Here is a 7,708-nt window from a genome sequence, read left to right on the forward strand (position 1 = left end):
CCCTTTTTTGAGGGTTTCCTCTGTGTCAGGCATTATGTGTACCTTTATGGTATCCATCTAATAGTAGCAATTTCCCAAAGAGATGTGTAGGGGAGGGGGAGGAGGGGGTGAGGAAACAAAGGCTGAGAGAGGTTAATTAAAAGGCACACACAACTCAAAAGTTAATTCTTTCATTGCAATACAATTGTCCCCCTAGGTGCCAAGTACTGAGGGAAATGACAGCTGAGATTTCTGACCTAGGAGAACACACAGCATTTAGCAGAGCTCGTCTGGAAGGTCACAATGAGCACTAATGGCAGGAGGTCAGCTAGGGGAGAGGTAAGGTCAGGGGCGGCTTCCTTTTTTTCGTTCTGACTAATGAGTAGGTGTTAACTGGGCACCACACAAAGGAAACTGCAGGCGGAAGATCCTGAGGAAGGACATAAGGGCCGGTGTGGTCAGGCACTGAGAGCTTCACAGTCCCACAAACAATGCCCGAGAGTGCCTATGTGTCTACAGCCCTGGCAAGAGAGAGCAGGCTGTCAAAGTTTGGGATTTGGGCCATTATCATGAGTAGGAAATGAATCTGAACATAGACTCAGTTTGCATTTCCCTGACTATGAACATCTTTTCATACTTTTAGAAACTACTGAGCAAACCTTTTCTATAAACTATCTATGATATTCTTTGCATATGTTCCTATGTTGCCCATTCATTTGAAGAAGCTTCTTAAAGATTAACTACATTTGTCTTTTGTCTACAATATGAGGTATACATTTGTTTTTTAATTCCCCACTTGTCTTTCATATTATTTAAAAATTCTGGTCATGAAGGAAGTTTCAATTATTTTTTAAGTAGAGCAATCTGTATATTTTTATGGTTTTTGAATTTAATATCATACTGAGGAGTCTTATACAATCCAATCTTATAAACATATTCTTGTGTTTTAGTATTTTTTTGATAGCAGGATTTACTGTGGTATAAAGTATGAAGTGAGGATACAAACAGGTTTTTTCTTAAAATATTTCCACTTGTTGCAACGCCATTTGTTGAATAATCTATCTTTTCCTAATTGATTTGAAACACCCCCTTTACCCAATACTAGATTCCTTGTGTATTTAAGTCTTTTTCTGGACTTTTTATTTTGTTGCAGTTTTGGTTCTATATATTCTTTCACTAGTAATACCATGTTTTATTATTGTTTATATTGTCTTATTATCTTGTAAGCAATCATTTTCATATTCTTCTGTTTTAAATTTTTTTTATTCCTTATTCATTTTTCAATATGCACTTCAGAATCAGCTTTATAATTTAATTTTTTCTATTAAAACTTGTACTGACACCTAGATGGAAGGAAGCAAGGGAGGAGGCCATGGAACTATTTTAAGTGCCCTGAGCCGAGAAGATACTGCCAGGGCCTTGAGTGGGAGTGTCCGTCACGAGTCGGAAGCAGAGACGTAAGACTGGTGTTACTTCCACAGAGAGAACGAGAGGTTGAGTCAGGGGAGGCCAGATCAGAGCGGTAATGCTGGTGGTGGGTGATGGGATGTGAGAGAGACCCCAGTGGGTCTTCACAAGACTTTGGCTTTCAGTCTGAATAAGATAAAAAGTCACTGGAAGTTTTAGGGCATAGAAGTATCAAATGCAAAAAAAATTTAATTTCTTTTATCTGCTCTATGTCCAGCCAGTCCCTATCTGGGAATCTCTCTGAAAGAGAGATTCAAACATATGTGGGGGGAGGGGAATTATACAAAAATATTTATTGCAACACTGTTCATTACAGTGAAAAAAAAAAATGACAGCAACCGAAAGGCACATTAATAAGGAAATGGTTGTAAGAAATCTGGCTGTACGCCCTGGCTGGTTTAGCTCAGTGGATTGAGCGTGAGCCTGCAAACCCAAGGGTTGGGAGCACGTAAGAGGCAACCACACATTGATGTTCCTCTACGTCTCTTTCTCCCTCCCTTCCCCTCTCTCTAAAAATAAATAAATAAAATCTTAAAAAAAAAAAAAAAGAAATCTGGCTGTATCCATACGAGAGAACAGTAAGAAGCAGCTACATGTATGAAGTGGGTTTGAAAACAGAAAAAGAAATTGCAGGAGCTCCTCTCTGGAGGGCGAAGGGGCACCATAAGAGGGGAGCTGGCTTGCCTTTTGGACATTCTCATCGAGATGTTTGTGGATAGAGACCTGTGGCCTGCGGGATCTGGTCAGAGTGCGCCAGCAGGCGAGGAGTAGGTGGAGGGACAGTTGAAACAGAACTAGCCAAGAGCTGATACTCACTGAGGGTAACATGTGAAGATTAATTTAATTTTTCCCTCCACTTTCAATATGTTGGAACATTTTTCATAAGAGTAAAAAATTTTTTTAAATATCAACTCATTAAGGCTCGCAAAGTCACTGAAGAAAAAAGTCAGGAAATTACTCCACACAAGCCGTGGCTGTGACTTCATTGTACATAAAAGGCAGGCTCTTATTAGGAAGATGCATTTGAAATAAATGTTTTGATATCTAAGATCATCAGTGTTCTGACACGATCCATGTAAACTGTTCAGCCCAGAATTCTCAATACACGAACACCTAAAAGTTTCCCTGAGAGGTGCTTTTATCGCTCAAAGTATAATTCAGGAATCTTCCCCATCCATCCATGTCCTGTTTAACAATTAAATGTTTCATAATTTATTTAGCTATTCCCCTATTGACATTGTCCCTTCTATAACAGTGTTACAATGAAGGTCTTGTGATTCATCCTTATGCACCTGTCCAGTTATTTTCATGGAGTAGGTCCTTGGAAGTGGACTTGATGTATCCCAACCAATACATGTAAACGGATTGTTCCAGGTTGCCTGTAAAGAGACTGGATTCACATACACCATCTCCAAACAATTCTGAGAGTGTCCGCTTCTCATAACCTTGGTAAAAAAGTGCTATACGTATCTGCACAGGTAAAAAGAATCATCCTCTCCTAATGCCTAAGTTTGTATTCCATGTATTATTAGTGCAGGTAAATGCGTATTTATTGTCCACTTCTATCTGTGCCATTGCGAAATACCTTTTATTGTTCTCTACTTAATTTTCTCTGAACTCTTTATCTTTTATTGATCTGTTGGAGCAGTTTATATGAAGACTATTAATACTTTGTCACATATGTCAGAGAACATTTTTCCCTCATTTTCCATTTGTCTTTTAACTTTTTGTAGTTTCAAATATTTCAACCTTATTTTATTGTATCTAGGATTTATGGTATGCTTATAAAAGCCTTTCCTATTCCAAAATTATAAAACTATTTTTTTTTCTTTAGTCTCTTTCATGTGTTAGATTAATTTGTTTGTACTTGTATCTTTAATCCATCTGGAAGTGAATATTGAGTTTGAGGTGAGGATGTGCATTTTATTCGTAAAACCAGAGCCAACTGTCCCAAGCTGTTCAGTCAATAATTTATTGTCTACATCTCATGGGAAATCCCCATCCTATTATTTTCTTTTGGATAATTTTTACTGGCTGTTTTCATATATCTATCATTCCATATACACTTTAGAACCATTTGTTATGTCCCAAGAAAACCCTGAAGGGACTGCATTTGGAGTCACTTTGGAAATTAGGTGAGAATTTGCATTTGCATACTAAGTGTTCCAGTAGGAAGACAATGTGTCTTCCTACTTGTAAGGGCTTTGAATAAACTTTATTATGTACTTCACACATCTTTCACATATCCTGTTAATTCCAAGGTATTTAAAATTGTGAGGTTTTTTCTTTCAATAAATGAGATTGTTTTTGCCACTCCTTTCACTTAGCTATTGCTAATCTTACAGCTAAAAATGCTATGGAACTCTGCAAGCATGCTCACATGCATGTACAAACACACACAAATGTCATGCAACAGGTAATAACATGCCAAGGTGTGGGCGTATATGAACTTTTGGATTCAACAAGCAATCAAGTAGGACCACTTTTTAATGCAAGAACATTTCTCACCACTGACCATAATGTGAAGATTATTTTTAAGTGGTCTGACTCTGTTCTGTGCGTATGACAGAAAGTTTCCAATATCTGTTTATTTGTCATTTCCATTTGAAAAGCAATTTACTGGGGCCTCCATCCCAAAGAGCAGAACTATGTGTGACTGAAACCAGCTCATATTGTCTATCATATGTACAGATGAGCAGAAATTATAAACGACTTAATTGGATCCAGCCAAAACTTGGATAATTCATTTGTGGCAAACCATAGGTATTAGAATTATCTAGATTTGTATTGACACAGATAGATATTTATATCAAACTATAATATGAAATCAGTGGGATATAAAATACTAAATACCCCAATCTGAAATTATTTTTAATATTAAAATGTGTATACATTCATAGAGGAATAAATTGAAAAGAAATACATTAAAATGTTAAGAACAGTGGTTTATCTCCAGGTGTTAGAATTTATTTGAATGAGTCAATCCAAATTTTCTACGTTAGCTGGTATTAACACTCTTTATAGAATATCTGGCTAGAAGTACCCTGATAGATTTGAATATGCTGTTTTCAATTTTTAATTCTGAATTACTACCTATTTTCTGTAAAGTTCATATCTATAATATCAGGTAAACCAGAAACCTCAAGTTTAGTTTTCAAATTTTTCAACAATAGGCCTCTACTGATAGAGATTCTGAGAAAGGGAAAATGTAAGACCCCATACAATGCCACAAACAACGTCAAGTATAATTCCAAGATGAGAGTGGTATTCTAAGGAATGATTGCCAATCCCAAAAATCAAGAAAGGGTAGCCATGGGAAAGAAACAAAGAAAACTAGTCATAAAAAAGGATTTGAAAATAATGTCACAGTGGGAAGGATCTTTCTCAGCACAGTACAAAACCCCAAAACTGTAGAAGATTCAACTTGATGGCAAAAACTACAAAAAGCAACATCAACACAGAAACAACGGGGAAAGTATGAAACTAATACCACAAGTGAACAACTTAATACACAGAGACCTTCCCTAAATCAAGAACCAGACAATAACAGGAACTACTATAAAGGACACATGGATAAAACCAAGGGGGAGGGTGGAGGTGGGGGAGGGAGGTGGGTTCACCTGGGGTGGGGTGGAGGGATGGGGAGAAAAGGCATACAACTGTAATTGAATAACAATAAAAATTAAAAAAAAAAAATAATAAAGCATAGTATGCTGAAAAAAAAAAAAAAAGAACCAGACAATAAAATATATACAAGATACAAATTCAAAATAGTCATTATTTTGAGGAAGGAGGAAGAGAGCAACAATCAGGAGAAGCCCATAAAACCTTCTAAGGTACTAATAATATTCTATTGTTTTCTTTAAGCAATGGCTTCCCAGGTGGTTTATTCTTTAGCCACTCTCTCTGCATGTTTGTCTGTATATGTGTTTGTGTATGTCTAAACATATATGTATACACATGCATATCTATAGCTGCCTATCTTTGTGTGTGTATATGTATATAAACATGCATACACATACACATGCATGTCTATATCTATCCACCTATATGCACACATATATTCTTTTTTTAATATACAATTTTATTATATATTTTTTCCATTACCAGTTAATCCCCTTATGCCCCTCCCTCCAGCAATCATTACCCTGTTGTCCATGTCCGTGAGTCCTTTTCTTTTTGCTCAATCCCTTCACTCTCTAGCCTCCCCCACAACTAGCTGTCATCTGTTCTGCACACATATATACTGTATATATATTTCAAAAAAAAGTAAATGCATTAAAAAAAGTTTTATTACACTATGGGCCAGGATAAAGGGGAAGAGATCATTGTGAGTAAAAATTTATGCTGGTATTTCTGTGAAGAACTATGACATATATAAAAATTATATGGTATATAATTTGTGACCCACTATTTCTACTAATAGGAGGTTTACTCTAAATATATAATTGAACATGCATTATATAAAATTACATTATTCAAGGCTATTTATTGGACCATTATTGATAACAGTGAAAATCTGAAGACAAATTATTGACAAGAAGCCTAGTATATAAAACACAGCAGTATGCTTTTCAGCAAGAGAAAGGAAGAGAGTTACCTACAAAGGTGTTCCCATAAGATTATCTGCTGATTTCTCAAAAGAAACCTTGCAGGCAAGAAGGGGCTGGAAAGAAGTATTCAAAGTCATGAAAGGCAAGGACCTACATCCAAGATTACTCTACTCAGCAAAGCTATCATTTAGAATGCAAGGGCAGATAAAGTGCTTCCCAGATGAGGTCAAGTTAAAGGAGTTCATCATCACCAAGCCCTCAGTACATGAAATGTTAAAGGTACTTATCTAAGAAAAATAAGAAGATAAAAACTATGAACAGTAAAATGACAACAAACTCACAACTATCAACAACTGAACCTAAAACAAAAACAAAATCAGCAAACAACTAGAACAGGAACAGAATCACAGAAATGGGGATCACAGGGAGGGTATCAACAGGGAGGGGAGGGGGTGGAATGGGGGGAAAAGTTGCAGGGAATAAGAGGCATACATAGTAGATACAAAATACACAGGGGGAGGTTCAGAATAGTATAGGAAATGGAGAAGCCAAAGAACTTGTATGTACGACCCATGGACATGAGCTAAGTGGGGAGGAATGCTGGAGGGAATGAGGGTACCGGGCAGAGAGGGATAAAGGGGAGAAAAAAATGGGACAATTGTAATAGCATAATCAATAAAATATACAAACAAAACAAAACACAGGAGTGTGCTTTTGAATATACATGCAGCTGTAACCATAGAATATAGAAAAAATAGACACAATAAATTCCATGATATTAGTTTGTGAAAAAATATATAGAAAAGTATGCTATAAATACTTTGTTAAAGAGAAATATATACATGCTAGATAATTTACAAACTCTCTGGAGTGGGATATCTGATTGGATGGAGAAGCAGATGTAGGGATATCTACCGAAAAATTAAATTTTAAAAACAAGTCTCCACATAGCCTAGTGAATTAGTCATCAAAGCAAATTAAGTGATTTTATAATCATACATAGTATGATTCCAGTTACACAAATTAAAACCTTAACAGAGGAAGGGAAATTGCAAGAAATACTCTGTATCAAATTAATGATATTTGTATTTGGGCAACGGAGCTGGGGGGCTAGTTCATCTTTCTGTATTGCTATAACGACAGCCCATGGACACTTAAGATAAACTTTCAGTGTTTCTCATACGTCCTCATGAGAAGTTGCTCCTGACACATTTGAAGGAAGATTGAATATCTGCCCCTCCCTTCTGGGCTGGGGAAGCCTTCAGTTACTCTCACAGGTCATTCAACCAAGGCCAGACTCCCGGCTCACAGCATGCAGCATACTGGTGCATCAACAGAAAGATGCCTCCTCAGCTTACTGGAAACGTATGATTCTTCCCCAAACCCTCTCTGGGAGAACAGTGGGGATGCAGTCTGTTCTAGTGAGTCTCTTCTTTCTGCGGAGAGGGAGGGTGTAGGACAGAGGAGGTGTTAGAGCTGGCGTTTCCTTCCGCTCCAGGATCTAGGCTAGCTTGTAGGCCCTCTGAGAACATCGAGTGTGGGCCCCCGAAGACTACGTGGCGCTATTTGATTTTTGCCAAGTCAAAACCGAAGTCTGAATGCGAATGCCTGTCTGAGAGGAGAGAAGGAGTGGGTGGTAAACCGGATGTGGCAAAACAGAAAGTGTGGGGATGTTCATTGGAATATGTTTTCAACCTTTCCGTAGGCAA

This window comes from Desmodus rotundus, chromosome 13, assembly GCF_022682495.2.
Source record: "Desmodus rotundus isolate HL8 chromosome 13, HLdesRot8A.1, whole genome shotgun sequence".
Taxonomy (NCBI): Eukaryota; Metazoa; Chordata; class Mammalia; order Chiroptera; family Phyllostomidae; genus Desmodus; species Desmodus rotundus.